The sequence below is a fragment of the Chiloscyllium punctatum genome, chromosome 48, assembly GCF_047496795.1.
Source record: "Chiloscyllium punctatum isolate Juve2018m chromosome 48, sChiPun1.3, whole genome shotgun sequence".
NCBI lineage: Eukaryota > Metazoa > Chordata > Chondrichthyes > Orectolobiformes > Hemiscylliidae > Chiloscyllium > Chiloscyllium punctatum.
In genome coordinates, this window is record NC_092786.1 from 49,684,590 (window position 1) to 49,704,410 (window position 19,821).

Genomic DNA, 19,821 nt, shown 5'->3' on the forward strand with positions numbered 1-19,821 from the left:
CCACCCGCTGTGCCACTGTACCGCCCACGAATTGAATTCTAAATAATTCTTTTGAAAATTCTCCCCACAACTGAAATTAAACTGACTGGTCTGTTGGGAAAAATCTTTATTACAGCAATTTGGGATTGTTTTATGCTTTCCTGGCATTGTGTTAATCTTTGAACAAAGTCAGGAGTTTCCACCGTGGTGTGATCTGGCTGCCCGTGGACATTGGATGTGTTGGTATTTGGAGAAAGTGAGGACTGCAGATGCTGGAGATCAGAGCTTAAAAAATGTATTGTTGGAAAAGTGCAGCAGGTCAGGCAGCATCAAAGGAGCAGGAGAATCGATGTTTCGGGCATAAGCCCTTCTTCAGGAATGTGTTGGTATTTGGAAAGGATCCATCCAGCAGCACATTCTGTGTCAATATTTTCCTTGAGCCTCTCAGTTCCCAGTGATTTGATCTTGGGAGGACAGAACCGGCAAAAGTTATTTTGGGACTGCCCAACATACAGCTCCAGACCATGCATCAAAATAGGGAGGGTCAGCTGTCAATGGAACAAAATGTTGGGTGGATCCAAAGCAGAGCTGTATGTTGGCTTGTTGTTAGGATACGGGACTTGATTTTACTTCATTTCAGATGTTGTGCGAAGAAGTCTGGCCAGTTTTCAAAATATAAATCATTGACACTTCTTAAGGTATTATTCTGAGGTCCATTTCTTAAAGGTAAATGTTAATATTGGGTTGACCATGTGATTTTATAGAATCATAGAATCTCTACAGTGTGAAAGCAGGCCAGTCGGCCCATCATGTCCACATTGACCCTTCAAAGAACATCCCACCCAGACTCACCTCCCTACCCTATCCCTGTAACCCTGAAGATGAGGACCTTCTCAAATACTTTTAGTGAAGTCCATGCAGACAACATCCACTGCCTTACAGGAGAGAAATTTCTAGGTCAGACTTCTGGAACTTCCCACCTAACACCACAATGAGTGTAGCCTCACCTCACAGGCTGCTGCAGGGACTCAAAAAATGTGCCTCACTCTCTTCTGGGGGTAGGGGACATTTAAAGGTGGAATAAATGCTTGTAAGGGAGCAGTGCTCATATTTTCATAAAGTAATATCAAAGCAAAAATCTCTAGTCCACTTCCAAATTGGGCTGGATCTCCAGGGCTCCATTGTTCTTTGTAGATCTACATCAGTCTGGTTGGAGAAGCTCCGCAAACATGGAGTTGGATTGAGCCAATGCTTTGGTATTCCAGCAAACGTGTTGTCTCTGACCTAAGTCACACTTGTTAATGATGTTTCTAGTGGGTACACTTGATGTGGTCTGCCAAGCCTTACCTGAGAAATCAAGATAAACGTGGAAAGAGAAAAGCCATATTCCTTGGTCATTGAGACATTCCAGAGTCCGTGCCCTGTTTCAAAAACCTAACAATTACAGAGCATTCTTTCAGCCCCAGGCTCCGTTTCAAGGACTTCTTTGAGAGTTGTTTTGGAGCCTTGGATTGAAAGAATTCACTGTACATGCTGTGTTAAAAATGGAATAAAGGATTCACTGTTATCAAAAATAAAAGTTAAAACAAAACTTTTGTTCTGGATGTCATAGGATTTTAATTTCATACTTGTTGAGAGTTCATTTGTATTTGGGGCAGAATAGGCAATACAATGAATGGACTGGCATTCACAATAGTTGAGAGAGGCAGGTAACACTGTAGTTACCATGTATCCCACAAGTGCAAATAGATTAATGCCTTGACTAAAAGATTTTACCAATAGCGCTATGATCAGACTTATCCAGTTGTTAGACAGTTTTTTGTTTTGCATTACTTTTAAGCCCTGATACCCGCCCTCATTTCCAGCTGCTCTACTGAGAGATCAGGTTGTTTGACATGTTGAGGTTCCACAACACACCTGGTGGAAACTCACACAGACACTGAGAGAAAATGCAAACTCCACACAGACAGTCGCCCAAGGCTGGAATCAAAACCAGGACCCTGGTGCCGTGAGGCAGCAGTACTAACCACTGAGTCAAAGTGCCATCCTGTTGGCATAGCTCTCTGTCTCAGTCTGAACCTTGCTCAACCTTTCACGTGAAACAACACAGACCTTTGAACACTTAAAGCATTTTGAAATGGAAAAATAATTGCAGTACATTGGCCCCCCTGCAGAAGTACTTGCTTTAACTTTTCCTTAATGGAACCACAGATGTGAATCATCATTTACTGCTCACTGAGCTTGTTTCAAGTATGACTTACGTACACCCAATGGTATGCCCTTGGGTATGATAAGAACATCACGCTATATAAAGACTGGCTTGATTTTTACAGCACTGAGGAAAAAATGTATTGGTTATTGCTGATTTTGAGATTGCTTTTCCCAATTAATTTACAGACCATTTCACAGGCCTGCTACAACCATATTTGCAATGATCTCTCCTTTTTTAACATAGACTCAGAGATGTACAGCAGGAAAAAAGACCCTCCGTTCCAACTTGTCCATGCCGACTAGATATCCCAACCTAAATTTGTCCTATTTGCCATCATTTGGCCCATATCCCTCCAATCCCTTCCTATTCATATACCCATCCAAATACCTTTTAAATGTTGCAATTGTACCAGCCTCCACCACTTCCTCTGGCAGCACATTCCATACACGTACCTCCCTCTGTGTGAAAAAGTTGCCCCTTACGTCTCTTTTATATCTTTCCCCTCTCACCCTAAACCTATGCCCTCTAGTTCTGGACTTCCCCACCCCCAGAGAAAGGACTTTGTCTATTTACCCTATCCATGCCCCTCATTATTTCTAAACCTCAATAAGGTCACCCCTCAGCCTCCGACGCTCCAGGGAAAACAGCCCCAGCATGTTCAGCCTCTCCCTACATCTCAAATCCCTCAACCCTGGCAACATCCTTGTTAATCTTTTCTGAACCCTTTCTGGTTTCACAACATCCTTCTGAGAGGAAGGAGACCAGAATTGCACGCAATATTCCAACAGTGGCCTAACCAATGACTTGTACAGCTGCAACATGACCTCCCAACTCCGGTACTCTATGCTCTGACCATTAAAGGAAAGCATAACAAACACCTTCTTCACTATCCTATCTGCCTGCGACTCCACTTTCAAGGAGCTATGAACCTGCACTCCAAGGTCTTTGTTCAGCAACACTGCCTAGGACATTACCATTAAGTGTATAAGTCCTGCTAAGATTTGCTTTCCCAAAATGCAGCACCTCGCATTTATCTGAATTAAACTCCATCTGCCACACTTCAGCCCATTGGCCCATCTGATCATGATCCTGTTGTAATCTGAGGTAACCTTCACCGTCCACTACATCTCCAATTTTGCTGTCATCTGCAAACTTACTAACTATACCTCCTATGTTCATTTCAAATCAGTTATATAAATGACAAAAAGTAGTGGACCCAGGACTGATCCTTGTGGCACTCCACAGATCACAGGCCTCCAGTCTGAAAAGCAACTCTCCACCACCACCCTCTGTCTTCTACCTTCGACCCAGTTCTGTATCCACATGGCAGGTTCTCCCTATATTCTATGAGATCTAACCTTGTTAATCAGTCTCCTATGGGGAATCTTATCAAACACCTTACTGAAGTCCATATAGATCAAGTTCACCACTCTGCCCTCATCAATCCTCTTTGTTATATTTTCAAAAAACTCAGTTAAGTTCATGAGACATGATTTCCCACACACAAAGCCATGTTGACTATCCCTAATCTGTCCTTGCACATTACACAAATATGTGTAAATCCTGTCCCTCAGGATTCCCTTCAATGTGACCATCACCAACACCAGGCTCACTGGTCTATAGTTCCCCAGCTTGTCCTTACCACCTTTCTTAAATAATAGTACCACATTAGCCAACCATTCTTCCGGCACCTCACCTGTGACTATCGATGATACAAATATCTCAGCAAGAGGCCCAGCAATCACCTACCTAGCTTCCCACAGAGTTCTAGGGTAGACCTGAACAGATCCTGGGGATTTATCCATCTTTATGCATTTCAAGACATCCAGCACTTCGTCCTCTGTAATATGTCACCATCTCTTTCCCTACATTCTATATCTTCCACGTCCTTTTCCAAGGTAAACACTGAAGCAAAATACTCGTTTAGTATCTCCTCCATCTCCTGCAGCTCCACACAATGTCTGCCTTGCTGATCTTTGAGAGGTCCTATTCGCTCCCTAGTTTCCCTTTTGTCCTTAATGTATTTGTGAAAAACCTTTGGATTCTCCTGGTTGTCAAAGCTATCTCATGCCCCCTTTTTTGCCCTCCTGATTTCCCCCTTAGGCACACTCTTGCTGCCTTTATACTCTTCTAAGGATGACTGCTATTATCTGGCAAAATGCCTTTTTGACATTTTATGCCATTTAAAAAAATTAAGTTGGATTGATAACTTTTTGGATGCTGCAGTGGATTATCTTTTTCTTTCCCCATTAACTTAAAGTGTCATAATCTAAAGAACTGTGGATGCTGAAGATCTGAAACACAACCATAGAATGCTGGATAAATTCAGCAGGCCTGGCAGCATTTATTGAGTGAAATCAGCATTAACATTTCAGGTCAACAATATAGGAGGAGGAGTAGGCCATTCAGCCCGTTAAGCCTCTTGCACTATTCAGTGTGAGGGATCATGGATAATCTGCAGTATAACTCCATATGGGCCAAAGGTTGCTATATCCCTTAAACCTTTGCTGAACAAAAATTTATTTGTCTTGGATTTAAAATTAACAACTGATCCCGTGTCCACTGCTGTTTGTGGAAGAGAGTCCCAAGTCTCTGTCACCCTTTGTATATAGAAGTGCTTCCTAACATCATTCCTGGCCCTAATTCTTACTATACTGTCTATACAACATCCCATCCAGTGGAAATAGCTTATCTTTATCTACCCTGTCTTTTCCTGTTAATACCTTGAGGACTGGTCTTGAATATGAAAAATATGTTAATATTGGGTGAAATCCAGCATAAACCCTGCCTCCTAACTGCCTCCTCCCAATTTAAGATCACAAGGGAATTAGCGCTCCTGGCAGTGAGAACAGCCAGCAAATATTGTGCTCCAGCTCAATAACTGTCTTTTCAGGTCTTTTATTTTGCATCTGTAGCTGAGTATTAAATCTGACATTAGATATCAAGGGCTGAACTTTCTCCAGGGAGTCAGAACCCAAACTGTCCTCCAGTGGAAAACTTAATCGAGTCAGATTTTCACACGAGTGAGCCATTCATTGAGATGGAGACAGGCCTCCTGTTCAATTAAAGGTGGTGGGTGATCTCTCAAAACTGCCGGCCCAATCAGAGACTGCAGTTTCGGTGCTGCACATGGCTACAGTAACTGAGAGCTTGTTTCAACAAAGTGCCCTCTTAATCTATTTTTCAAACCATTAAATTAAGAAAAATACAAAAAGCCGCTCGACCCCTTCACAGCGCAGTGGTTAGAAGAGGAGTGCCCTCTACAGGGCATACCCCTCCAAGTCTACCTGGAACCTTGGCTTTTCAACCTCCAACTAAGTGCCCAGCTCGAGGTAATGATCTGTCCTTGGGACCAACTAGAAAATCCTTCTTGGCTCCCATTATCTACTTTTAACAAGGATCTTCGTGAGGCTAGCTGCCTCACTGCCCTTTGGAAATGGGCAAATTTCCTTGGCCCTGACTCCAACTTGGCTAAATTAACCAACATCAGAAATTTGGTCAGGAAGCTGGCCTGCCTCCATGCCCTATAACTTTGTGGTTCAAAAATTTTAATTCCTGAGTTCTGGCATCTGGAGCAGAGGTCTGTGATGTGAAAGACGAGTGCTCGGTATGTGGGTAGTGTGCAGGTGACAGGAAGCACAGTTGTCTTGGCTTGTAATGTAAAATGGGTGATGACGAGTCCATATCCAATTTTCAATTTGTGCAATCCTTTTTTCATTGATTCCAACAAAAGTGAATTTTGGGCAGGGAGTAAAATCACATCTGGTTTGCCAATGCCCATTTTTCACTGGCACCTCCAGACCAATGTCTCCCTTCTTGGCTCTGTATGCTGATGTCCGGATAGGGGCAGAATTGTATGAATGAGTGATTCAAACACTGAATGTCACCCATTAGAAGCACAAAGTTGGCACTTTGGATTCACATTCCCTGTGCTCTTCCAACACTGCAGTTGCCCATTGAGATTCAGTATAAACCGATTGAGTGTTGACTGAAAATAAACCTGTGAGAACAGGGTGGGCAGCAGTTATTCAAGTTCAAAGCTATTTGTATCTACAGAGAACAGCCAAAGAAAATGTTTATAAGTGGAACTGTGTAAGAATAGAATTTGTTCAAGGAAGGCCAGGAATTGGCTTTTTTTTGGCTGATGGTCAGATTTGCATTAATGAGCCAATTACTGTATATTTACTTAATTGCTGTAATTGACAAAGTGATTCAGCTTGATGTTCCTTTGAGCAAACTGCCATGGAGCATGTTCTCTACTATTAATGTGGTTATGAAAATGCTGGCTTTTGGTCAGCTTCTTTTGTTGTTGCTATACTCATTAAACTGTTTGGGAAATGAATTTGAAACCATCAATCTTTGAGCAGACTGCATTGTGATGGAATAGACTTATTTTGGAAGTCCCCCACTGTCTTCAGGAAGTCACTGATTAGATATCGAAGCCAGCAACATATAGATTACAGCGTTGAATTTCTTCTCTTAAATACTTCATGTATAGCTAACTGCTTTGAGGTGCTCACCACTGAGAAATATGCATCAGTTTAGTGATGGATTCTTGGAAATAGAGTTTGAATGTTTCACTCACAGACATTTCAGCAGGTCAAAGTACTGAGCATTTGAGCAGGATAGGTTAGGATGGCCTCAGATTTTCTCCTTGGATTGTCCTGATTTATTCTTCAGATGTGGAAGTGTATGAGTACAACAGTTTGCTGCAAGGTACGTGACTGAGTGAAGAGAAGATCACTCAAGGCCTTCACAGAGTCTCACAATTTGTTATGGCTCAGAAGGAGGCCATTCAGCCCATCATACTTGCATCAGCTCTTCAAACAGACTCATTACCAAGTGTCAATCTCTTGCATTTTCTCCATACCCTTGCACATTATTTGTTTTCCAAATAGTCAGCCAATGTCTTCAATGCCTTAGTTGAAACTGCCTCCACTACATTTCTAGGCAATGCATTCCATAATCTAACCACTCAATGTGTGAAGATTTTCTTTTCTTATATCACCCTTGCTTCTTTTGCACTTCACTTTAAATCTATGCCCTCTCATTCTTGTTCCTTTTACAAGTAGGAACAGCTTGTCCCTATCTGCCCTTTCCAACCTGTGCATGATTTTTTTTGAAAACCATCTATCCAATCCCCTCTCAATTTTGTTTTTGTTTTAAGTTTCTTATTGTAAATTGTTTCAGCACTGACTCCAAAGCATTCACTACTTTGCTTTCATGTGGTGCCTACAACTGTACTCAATACTCCAGCTTCAGGTCAACAAATGCCTTGAACAAGTTCAACATCACCTCCTTGCTCTCGTACTCTGTATTAAATCTTATTTACTATCCAGTGACTCTTTGCTGATGTGTTAATGATGATTCCCCAGAGCCAAAAAGCTGACCAACATACACTGCCAGCGAGTAGGGAACAAAAGCGACTGAACTGTGGGTAAATAGTAGCTTCGTAACCTGTGACAATTCCTGATTCCCTCCCATTGTGGAGCTAACACAGTCACAGAAGGAGGGAACAAAATGTTGGAAAAATATAATATCTGTTCTTACAGCTCAAGGTATTCAGCAAAAAAGAAATCCTAGATTAATTATGTCAGTTTATACTTACTTGGCTGGGGAGACACCTTGATCAAGAAGGAGGTGCTCCCACGATAAAGCTATCCCATTGCACTTCGGGCCTGCTGACGCCTGTCATGTCCCCAAATGCGGGATACTCAACTGCAAACCTGTGGTAGTGGGGGACTGCATTCATGCTCTCCCCTGTCCGTTTGAATCCAATGTCATTCACCACAAAGAACATTGAGGCAAATATGCAGACTTCAGGCAGATGTTGATGCAGACTATGTTGGGGATTAATTAGGAATGAAAGTTCAAAGAGAACCCTTTATAGCCCCAATCTTCATACATTTTTGGCAAACAAGCCCACACCTGCTAAGAAGTCGAATACTTTATGGTGAGTGGTGGTTTTAGTTCTGAGAGGGTTGTGTGTTGGGGTGAGGGGCTTGTGTTGGATGTTGCAGCCACGGTTGAATAGGAGAAAACCATAATTTTCAACAGCAATTCTGTGGCAACTTCATCTTGTTCAATTTTTGATTTTTTTTGTTGTTCTTCTTTTCTCCCTCCCCTTCCGATCCTCTTCCCCTCCTTCCCATGCTCCATTCAAAAGTTGTCAATACAACTTTAACTTGCCATTCTTTAGCTAGCAGCCAGTCTGATTCCTTTGTTTCCCTGGTTTCGATCTGTGGTCATTGGATTGCAATGACAGTGAAGATCCTTGTTTTATTTTCCATTCTAATTAACAGTTGTCATAATCAAATCTCAGGGCAGTGGTGGGCACTTCAGATGCTGAAGATTAGAGTCATGATTAGAATGGTGCTGGAAAAGCACAGCAGGTCAGACAGCATCCGAGGAGCAGGAAAATCAACGTTTTGGGCAAAAGCCCTTCATCAGGAATAAGCCCTCATTTCGTGATGAAGGGCTTTTGCCCAAAACGTTGATTTTCCTGCTCTTTGGATGCTGCCTGACTTGGTGTGCTTTTCCAGCACCAATCAAATCTTAGTTAACAGACTTGAGGTCTAATCTGCTTTTATGTCAGTGCAATGATTATGGCCTTACCACTGTTCTTTTTATTGGAATACCTAAGTAAAATCTCTCAGTGCAGAGCTGCAACAAGTATGAACAAAATTGAAGAAAATAAGTCATGAAGTGCTTAGAGAATCAAGCTTTAGGAAACATACAATGGCATTAGAGAGGGTTCAGCAAAGGTTTGTAAGAATAGTCCAGGAATGAAGAATTTTCATTATGTGAACCCCAGTTTGGAGAATCTGGGGTTGTTCTCCCACTTCAATGGAAAGGCTGAGAGGAAATTTGATACAGGCATTGAAAATCAGGAGTCTGGACAGAACAGCAAGAAGAGTCATCTAGAGTCGAAATGTTTGTTTGCTTTCTCTCCACGGATGTTGCCTGATCCATTGTGATCTCCAGCAATTTTTGTTTTCAGTCAAGAAATTATTTCCAATTGGTGGAAGGTTTGAGGACGAGAGGACACAGATTTAAAATGATTGGCAAAACACAGTGGATGACATGAGGAAAAACATACACAGTAAATGGTTTTGACCTTGAATACACTCACTGGGAGGTTGGTGGGAATAGTTTCAATTATAGCATTCAAAAGATGACAGGATGACCACATGAATGTTTGGGTGTTGGAATTACAGGGCTACAGGAAATGGGAAAGGCTAAATTGCTTTTATAGAGAACCCACATGGGCTCAGCATATTGTATAAGCTGAAATCATTCATTCTATGATGTTATGATTCTCTGTTTGTTTGAACTTGATAGCTTGCAGGAAGAAGGAACTATAGGAGGGAGAGATTTCCATCATTTTGAGACCTCTGGAAAGAATGACTTAGAGTAACATTAACTTTATTTGTAAATATTGCAAAATTTTCGAATGATTTGCAATTTTTAGGAATGGATCATCAAAAATAAAGGATTTGTCTCACCACTCTTTAGAATGTTCAGTTACTTATAATGGAAATTTGTTGAGTAAAAATAAAATGGCACTAGGGCATTCATTGCAAGTCTGCCAGTTATAAACACTGAAACATTCCCAAAGTTAGTGCATGATTCTACAGTGGAACTAAGGCCTGGAAACTCTCCCAGTTCCAGGGAATGAGTGACATGTTTGTATTTGTGGGTTGGCAAATTGTAATCAGCCCACTTTGAACTCTATGGTGAACTGACTTAAGTTGGTCAGGTATCATAGTCAAAATTTGTTCCCAAACACCACCACTTTAAATAATTGAGGCTCACGTATGTCAGGCCAATGATGGTTAAGCTCCTGGAAATTAATCTGTTATTTATTTGTGAGTTGTTTCATTGATGGTAAGAATTAAATGATTTAGCTGATGTTATAGTAACAATCCTTCCACCTTTAAGCAATTTAATGGGCTCAAGGGGCATTGTTATGACAGCAGGTCTTTGAAAGCCTTTTGAAGTAGTTATTTCCATCACCACAAAGCCTACCCTCAATACCAGGTGGTGAAAGATGTTCCATCTTGGCTACAGGTAGCAGAAGCCATCTGTTTGTAGTTGTACTCCTGATATCTGTTGGCTTCATAATAACGCTTAAGGAGAAGGTGAGTCCTGTTGCAGCATTCCTGTCTGAATGAATGCACTCTGTAGTCTGGCTACATAGCAATACTTTACTTTGTCTTTTCTGCACAAGCGCATTTCAGTATCTGCATCATTGTTTTGTCTCCTGTTTTTAATAACCTTTCAGATATCTGTTTGAAGACAAGTTTTTTGTCTCGACCCTGATCTGACATCTTCAATCTATCTCCATATGTGATTTGGCGACTCAAAATGTATGAAATTGGAGCTTCGGTGTCAGATTTTGTTGATAACTCTGCAGTTGTTACTGTGTTGAATAACAAACGACCCTCAGCCTAGCAGTTGGCAGGATTAACTGAGTGTTGTGGGTAACCCAACTGACAGAACTGTGATGCAGTTTCTCCCTATTGAACTCTAAATAATTTTAAGGTAACTGGAAACTATCAAAGTTAAAAATCACACAACACCAGGTTATGGTTCAACAGGTTTAATTGGAAGCACACTAGCTTTCGGAGCGACGCTCCTTCAGTAGGTGATTGACAATCACCTGATGAAGGAGCGTCGCTCCGAAAGCTAGTGTGCTTCCAATTAAACCTGTTGAACCATAACCTGGTGTTGTGTGATTTTTAACTTTGTACATCCCAGTCCAGCACCGGCATCTCCAAATCATGGAAACTATCAACAACAGCTGGATGCCTCAAGGCATAACAGTTGAACGCTGGGGTGAAGAAAATTGGGGGATCGTCAAGTTGGTGGAATTGGAAGAGGGGAAAGTTTTCAGCGGGCTAGAATAGCTCAGTGATATGATGGGATGAGGTTAGGCAGAAGTGACAAAACAGTCCTCTCAATTTACTGTAGGGTTTAAAATGAAGTCACCATGGCTCTCCATGTCTTACTAATTTACTTTTAGTGGGGGAAATTTATTATTTCTTGATATGGTACATGATTCCAATTTTAACTTCCTTGCTATTTTGCCTAAAATCTGTCTTAATACATTATTACAGAAAGGAAGTACGGCCAAGCCCTTATGTGTTATGTACATTACGTTTAAACAACATTGGGTGGTAGAATTACATTGGTGTTTCTCACAAAACTGTGACTTAACACTTTGTTCTTCAACTTCACATTATCTAAGACCAATTGAAATTGGTTTATGTTATCCCTGTTATGGACCTACTGCACCATAGTCGTTCTTGTTAGATTCTCTACATTTCCCAATGTAATCTCCTCTTCAAGCATATACTGTAAAAATTGATAATGTCATTATCACTAGGAATTTAGCCAAATGTAATATTGTGTGTGATATTTTCAGACAGAATTCATTTTAAATTTAAAACACGTTCAGCAGTATAATTTTAAATTCTGTCTTCCCACACTTGTTTGAGAAAGGGTAGTTAATGCTGTGCAATATCATACATTGAGTTGTATTATTTTCTCCTCCAGTGCCTTGTTACCAACAATACTAGCACTTAATACAGAACATTTCATAACCAGCAGACATCTTGAAACACTTTTAATGGTGTACTTTTGTAGAGCGGTCAGTTATCAAAGATATATTACAGCAGGTGTGGGCGGCATGGTGGCACAGTGGTTAGCACTACTGCCTCACAGTGCCTGAGACCTGGGTTCAATTCCCGCCTCAGGCGACTGACTGTGTGGAGTTTGCCCGTTCTCCCCAGTTCTGCGTGGGTTTCCTCCGGGTGCTCCGGTTTCCTCCCACAGTCCAAAGATGTGAAGGTCAGGTGAATTGGCCATGCTAAATTGCCCGTGGTGTTAGGTAAGGGGTAAATGTAGGGGTATGGGTGGGTTGCGCTTCGGCGGGTCGGTGTGGACTTGTTGGGCCGAAGGGCCTGTTTCCACACTGTAATGTAATTTAATCTAATGTCTCTGTAGTTAGCACTGCTGTCTCTCAGTTTCTGTATCCAAGTTTGATTCCAGCCTTGGATAACTGTCTGTGTGGAGTTTGCACATTCTCCCTTTAAAGCTGGTTATGGGGTCACCCTATATGTTCATTAGGAGAATAAACCGCACTTGAACCCTTTTCAAGGGATTTTTGTTCAGTCAGATTTTGGAGTGAATCAAATTTGATTATTAAACTACATGATCAAAGCCAGTGTTTTGGAAGAGTTATTGGTGAATTTGTATGGCCTATAAAACTTACAGATACAGTTTTAAACTTTCAAAGAAATTAATTTAAGCAAGATGGTTCTTGGAGTATTACAGAAGACAGATTAAGAATCTAACCAGATTTGTCAGCCCTCCAAATTTTCATCTCATTTGGAACCAAAGTATGGATAAGAGGCTTACAGAGTAAGATAGTGGTCTGTCCATCTTTACCAACTCCATCTTCAAGGCGTAGCTTTTTGACACTACTGAACTTCAGGGAGCATGTACTTTGCAATGTGGTGGGAGGCCATTTGGCCCATTATGTTCGCTTCACACTGGAGCTATCTAGACCAACTTCCATGCTTTTCCCCAAACCCTTTTTAATGTTTCCCTTCCTTTTTAAAGCACTGTGATTTGATTTTGATTTCAAAAGGCATTTGAAGTCATTATTAACTTTACTTAAAATATTTTCTTTCTAACCTTTTTACCCCCCCTCCCTCCCCAACTCTTCCCTGACTTTCTTGTACTGATTCCAAGTTACATCACAGCAGCTGAATTAACAACTGTAAAGTAGCGTCGTGAATTTTAATTAATCCAGTTAGATGGTTTGGACAGCAACAATAAAACAGATTTTTCAATTATCCATGGGCAAAAACATCCTTACTAATTTAAGAAGACTATTTTTGCCTTTTGTTTTTACATATTCTCTTGGACTGTGAAGAATCTCATTAACAAACGGTGACTTATATGTGTAAGAAATATGTTAGACACCATTGGACGGTGAAAGGTTTCCAGAAACAGTGATGTGAATCATTCTGCTCATGTTGGGTGATAAGGTAGAAAGTTCCATTTAAGTAGCAACTTGTTCACTATCCACTTAGACCCCTTAATTCGGGGAAGGGGCAACCGTAATCAATGTTTTTAATTTCAAGAATTAATTGAATTTGCAAACTTTCAGATCATGCCTTTTTGGTGAATCAAACCAAACCTCACTGTGTTTTGACCTCCATGTCCTTGCAAGTTCTATGATTGGTTTACAATAGATGACTGGAAGGTTTCCCAGTTTGAGTGGACAGAATGAGGTTGTAAAACTGGGACAGTGGCCAGGCAGGGTTCAGAAATACCATTGTTGCCATGTGCAAAGATATCCAAATCGGCATAGTGCCGACCAATGAAATATGAACCAAAGAGGAAAAGACACAAATAAAGATTAGAAGTGTTTCGAGAAGCACATCAGTGCCCCTCAATGTGCATCATGACAGTCCTTAGTTTGATAGGTTTTTAAGCTAGATGCACCAAGTGGTGTTCAATGATTCAGTTCTGACCAAAGGCTTCTCTATCTTAATTTTGGCTTCTGTTGCTTCGGAGACAAGTGCCAGGAGCGAGAAGCTGGACCAAGTGAAGGTAACAATAAGCTTAACATCTCAACTGTGCTGCGTTGAACCACCTGATTTTGAGAGAGATGTGAGCCACAAACTGATTTTTAACAACATATTTGCTGCGTGGTGAGGGCTCTTGTGACATAGTGGTAGTGACTCTACCTCCTGAATCAGGAGCCTTTGGGGGTTTAACTCCCTCTTCTTCCAGAGGTGTTTCATAACATCTCTGAACAGGTTTATTAAAATGCTGCTTGATGCTAAGCTACTGATAAATGTGGTCAATTCTAAACGGATGTGTTAAAGTTATCAAATGGCAGCAATATATTAATACTGTTGCTCATTAAATTTTTTTCAAACTTAATCCTGCTCAAACACAGAGCAGAAAGTTCATTCAATTCATCCTGGGTTCATGAATTCAGAATAACATTACAGTGGCGTAATCACCATGCAAAAATTGCACTATTGTATTCTTCAATGCTGTACCTGGTGAGCACAATGTCTCAAGGTTCCTCTGCATTTTTAAAATTGCAAAACCAATGGGGAAAATCCAATGCCCATGGATTTTCACCTTATTTTTTCCCCTCAATATTCTATATTTCTGATGGGGCTGTGTGTTGGTTCAGTTTGTTCTCATTATATTCCTTTGTGTTGATATTGAAAGAGATGCCACTTATCGGATAGTATCCCCTAAAAGAACACCATTGATTCTACCTTGTTGGTGGCTAATATAAAGGACTAATGAATGACACTGACATTCAGAAAGTACAAATACTTTCATGGTGCCTATAATATTAATCAACCATTGTAGCTATTGGTGAACTGGCAAAGGAATGGTTTTGACAAAGATTGGCATCCTTAGTAGAACAGCTATCCCCAGCAATCAGTAGAGAGGCAAGTTTTCACTCTGACATTCCTAGCATCCATGGGGCAGAGGTTATAAATGGCAGGAGTGTTTGCACCATTGTTTAAGTGACTCTGATCCTGGGATACGTGATGGGATGCGGGATCATTCAAAGTGGTGTTGCAGATGCCTGCTAGGGTGTATACCATTGGGAATGTGGCGGTACAGTGGTCTCCTAGGCATTTGAGGGGAGACAGGAGGTTTCCATCTGTAAAGTGCCCAAGATATAGGGCATATCAGGGATGCACAATCAATTCTATTCCAAACTAAACACTATATAAAACATTCAGGAACAGAACCAATGGACTACATTTTTTTTTAACAGATCAAGCAATGACTTTACCTTTTTCACCATTATCATTCAATTTATCTTCAGTTACATATAGAAACAGCTCATTGATTCTTGTCCATTTAAAACATCACACCAGTAGCCTTCCTTCATTTCAGTTTCAACTGATTTCTTAATCCTAACTTCCTAAGTGTTTCAAGTTTTGTTTCCCCTAGCATTTAGATTCTTCTCCATCATGAATAGGATTTACTTTACAAATTCTCTTCATAATCTTGGGAAGCTTCACTTACAGCTTTTCCTCATTTTTATGGGAACCCAGCTTCTTTAATCACTCCTCAGGGCTGACATTTCTGGTTCTGTTTTAACTGAATATTTTAAGTTTCTTGTTTGACATTAATACTCAGTGTAATTAGATACCAAATGTGCTTGAGGTGAGTTCTGATAAGTACTTTACACAATAGTGTTTTATACTTTCTTATTTATATTCCAATCCTTAAAACTAACAACACGAGCTGCCAACTTCCTCTACTCCTACAAAGAAGGAGGCAGGTACTAATTTAAATTTGTGTCAGATTTATAGCCAGAACTGTTTAAAATGAGTCCAATGAATAGGCACTGTTCTTTCCCCCACTATGGCACTACTCATCAAATCACCTCTGAGATGAATCAAACATTGTTTCAAAAAATAGTTTATGGAATAAATGTTGGTTTCAGCTTTTGATCTCTCTGAGATAAGAAAATAACTTGCAGGCATGTGGTTTATTGCCTCTGTAGGATCCAAGATAAATTGGGATTAAATACATGTTCCGGCTGGGTTTATTTGGGAGCCTAACTTGAAGTGAACATGCAATTATAATTGGATAATTAAAATCATATATTCCTGCTCAGGCAGGAATTCACCCTTTTCTGATGTGAACTGGATTAAATAATGAAAGGCTCCAGCCAAATGTTTTAATGGTGAGGAATAGTCTTGAAAATAATTTCTGTTAGAGAGAGAGAATTAAAGTAATGAACCACAGATTTTCCGATTACAAGTACAGATTCACTATTTGGCCAAATTATTTTCCCAAGGAATGGTATAGTCATAGAGATTTACAGTATGGAAACAGACCCTTTGGTCTAACTCGTCCACACCGAACAAATATCTGAAATTAATCAAGTCCAACTTGCCAGCACTTGGCCCATATCCCTCGAAACCCTTCGTATTCATACACCCATCCAGAGGCCTTTTAAATGTTGTTATTGTACCAGTCTCCATCACTAATACTTGAAAGCAAACAGCAGAGGCAGTTAACTGTGCAGGTTACTGCTGGATTAGGCAGCTGTGCAGGTTTTCTGCTCCATTTGATTTACTTCCCATGTGGTCACTGCCTTTTGTCTCTCGTTCTCCTTTTTTTTAAAGTGTTGTTGTTTTGATGTTTATTTTCCCAAAGTTCCAAAACAATGCAACAGCTTATAAAACAGTGATTAATCATCCAGGGAATTCAAGCAAATTAGCCCTGACACTGAAAATACCTCATAAAAGGAGCAGCTCTTATAGTCACAATTTTTTCCCATCCTAAATGCAGAACATCAAAAAAAAATTATACTTTAAAAGGGAATTAAATTGATGTCTGGTGAAAAGGGACATTGAGAACTGTTCACCGCATGAAGCAGTTCAGGAGAACGAGAAGAGAGAATTTGAAAAATTTTCTATTTTAGCAGTTACTATATGTACAAAACCCCAGTAAGACAATGGATAAAAATCTTTACCGGGATTGTGCAGTTTCTGATCATTAACGTGCCCTAAAACATAAACTGAAATGTTCAGATGGAATGTGTGGAAAAAAATAATTTAATGTGAAGTTTGATGGACCAAATGGTTGATTTTATATTTTCCCCTCCCAGTTTATTCTTAATATTGGGGAGGAAAGTTGGAAATTTAATAGTTCAAGAAACTTGAAAGGGTTCAGAAAAGATTTACAAGGATGTTGCCAGGGTTGGAGGGTTTGAGCTAAAGGGGGAGGTTGAATAGTTTGGGACTGTTGTCCCTGGAGTGTTGAAGCTGAGCAGTGACATCATAGAGGTTTATAAAATCATGAGGGGCATGGATAGGATAAATAGACAGTCATTTCCCTGGGGTGGGTGAGTCCAGAACTAGAGGACATAGGTTTGGGTGAGAGGGAAAAGGTATAAAAGAGATCTAAGGGGCAACTTTTTCATGCAGAGGGTGGTACGTGCATGGAATGAGCTGCCAGAGGAAGTGGTGGGTGCTAGTACAATTGCAACATTTAAAAGGCATTTTGATGGGTATACGAATAGGAAGGGTTTGGAGGGATATGGGGTGAGTGCTGGCAGATGGGACAAGATTGGGGTGGGATATTGGGTCGGCATGGACAAGTTGGACTGAAGAGTCTATTTCCGTGCTGTACATCTCTATGACTCTAAGTGAATACATATCTGCTATGGCATTACTCAGGTTACCTACTATGCCAAATCCTCTGATAGAAAATTAAAATAATGTTAATAGCAGAGGGATAAGACAGTATTGACAAAATTATGGAAACATTGAGTTAGGTTTTTGTGTTGTGATAGAACTTACTTCCTAAAAGATGGGGCAAACTGAACTCGGTTATATAAAACCAAGTTTGCGAATTAGACTGTTGAATTCACTCTAAAATCCGCAGCTGAGAGTTGGGAGTGGGCTGGTCTTGAAAACTGTTCAGGAATATAATGACCTGTGCTAACATCAAAAAAGCTGCATGACCTTGTAAGGCATAGCTCAAGAGCCAGAGAATTATATTAGTTGTGGCTTTGAAGGTATTTACTGTCTGTGGTTTTTGTTTCTTCTTGTTTCGAATTTTGTGCAAAGCTCCGCAACGCTTCTCAGCGTTGGTGTCAAAAGAGTAATTGAACTGTGCCTGTTATGTGGCACTGTGAATGTTTTGATGGACTGACTGCAGACAAGATAATTTGCATATTGTGCTGATGCTAGATAAATCAGTTCTAGTGCAGCGTCTTGTCAGCTAACGAGACTCCTGGGGATTGCTTTTTCTGTTTTTCCACTTCATGCCAATGACGACATGGTGAGGGTGTTGTAGGAGTGGAGATTTCTTTTCCCCATAATTGGGTAGGTTTACAGTGGGTTATGACAGCAAATTCAAGCTGCCTCCGCTTCTCAACTGTGAAGTTATTTTCCCTTCGTTTCCTCATCAGGACCATCAATGCCTTCTCATTCCTCACTTGGTAAATCTAACTGGGCGGCATGGTGACTCCGTGTGTCCACTGCCACCACACAGCGCCAGGGATCTGGGTTCGATTCTACACTCTGGTGGCTGTCTGTGTGAAGTTTGCATGTTCTCGCTGTGTCTGTGTGGGTTTCCTCCAGGTACTCCAGTTTCCTCCCACAGACCAAACATGTGCAAGTTTGGTGGATTGGCCATGGTGTCCAAGGATGTGCAGGCTAAGTAGATTAGCCATGGGGAATGTAGGATTATAGGAATGGGGTGAGTCTGGGTGGGATGATCTTTTGGATGGTTGATGTGTACTCAATGGGCCAAATGGGGGTTCAATGATTCTAAATGGAAGTTGGGAGTGTGGGGCAACCCAGTCCCAGAAAGATTGTCATCTTCTTGGCCTCATTTACAACCTCTCCTTGAGGCTGCATGTGGGAGGTGATAACAACCTTGACATCATTCAATGACTGCAGAGAGCTTGAAATGGTTTGTCCTCCTGATCCAGTTAATTCTAAATGCTCAACTATTGAAGGTGTTTCAGTTCTTGTCTTAAAGCCAAACTTCATTTTCCCCTTTTTTAAAGTCATTTGATACCCCTTCACATGCTGTACTGGTGTCTTGAAGCGCAGCCAGAATTCCATTTTAGCAAACAGAAGATTGCCATGAATATGGAATAAACCTTCACTTTGGGGGGACAAAGGATAGGGAGACACGGAAGTCTGCTCTAAAGAAGAATGTTTGCACCCCGTCCCTGACCCACTTGCAAAGCTCCATGGACAACAGGAGCACGTTAATATTGGATCCAGATGGGAATAAATCAGATGATTTAACATAATTGCTGAAGAACTTCACAATATGAGAGGATGGATCAGAATTTGGTGGAGGGAGTCTAGTTTGTGACCTGTTGCTATGCATTTTAAAGAATAAAAAGAGTTGTTTAGGCTGTGCATTATCTGCATTGACCTCAATGCTCAAGTTCCAGTTCTGCAGGGCCATCATGTAAAACACCATGTTAGCAGTAGTTAACCATCTGTTCAGTGGTGCTCATGACTGATCTTCTTCCTGTCCTCAATGAATATTCACACCTTCCAGGTGGGAATCATAGGCTGGATAATGGGATTCCTGGCCTGATGTCTCTCCTCATCCCAGCATCATTGAATATTTCTGACAACACATCTTGATGCAACAAACTAAGCACAATCCAGGGAGGCAAACTGTCCCTGTCCTATTCTGTCAGCCAGTGTACACCTTCTTCACCATAAGAGAAATTTTGGCGAGCCAGTGATCCAAAACCAAAACCCAGGGCTGAAACTTACATCTTTTTTTAAAGTATCAGTTTCCTCTGCGCGGCTTTACATGATCTCTTGCATTTCACCAAACTTGCATCATGACATACTTACTCCACCCTATGGTGCCCCTCAAGCCTGATTCTAGCCCATTCTAGCACTTGTTATACCTGGATCAGGACACTGCAGGGACATCCTGGAAGTGGCAGGCAAGGCAAGTTGTCAGTATTGTGAGCCTGGTCACTCTGTGCAGCATGGCAAAAAGGCAAGGCAAAGCAAGCCAGTGTGCACTAAGCGAGCAGGCAGGTGATACAGCCTGGTTCACGCCATGGGCTGGGT

General features: G+C 41.0%; 1 protein-coding gene and 1 non-coding gene across 5 annotated transcripts in view; both read left to right on the forward strand.

Moving 5' to 3' along the window:
* The window catches only part of LOC140469009 (lactadherin-like), a 92,935-nt gene that overhangs the window by 10,011 nt on the left and 63,103 nt on the right, over positions 1 to 19,821 (forward strand). The window lies entirely within an intron of this gene.
* Positions 7,792 to 7,954, forward strand: LOC140469188 (U1 spliceosomal RNA). The gene has a single exon (XR_011956012.1). It is a non-coding gene; the product is annotated as a U1 spliceosomal RNA (small nuclear RNA).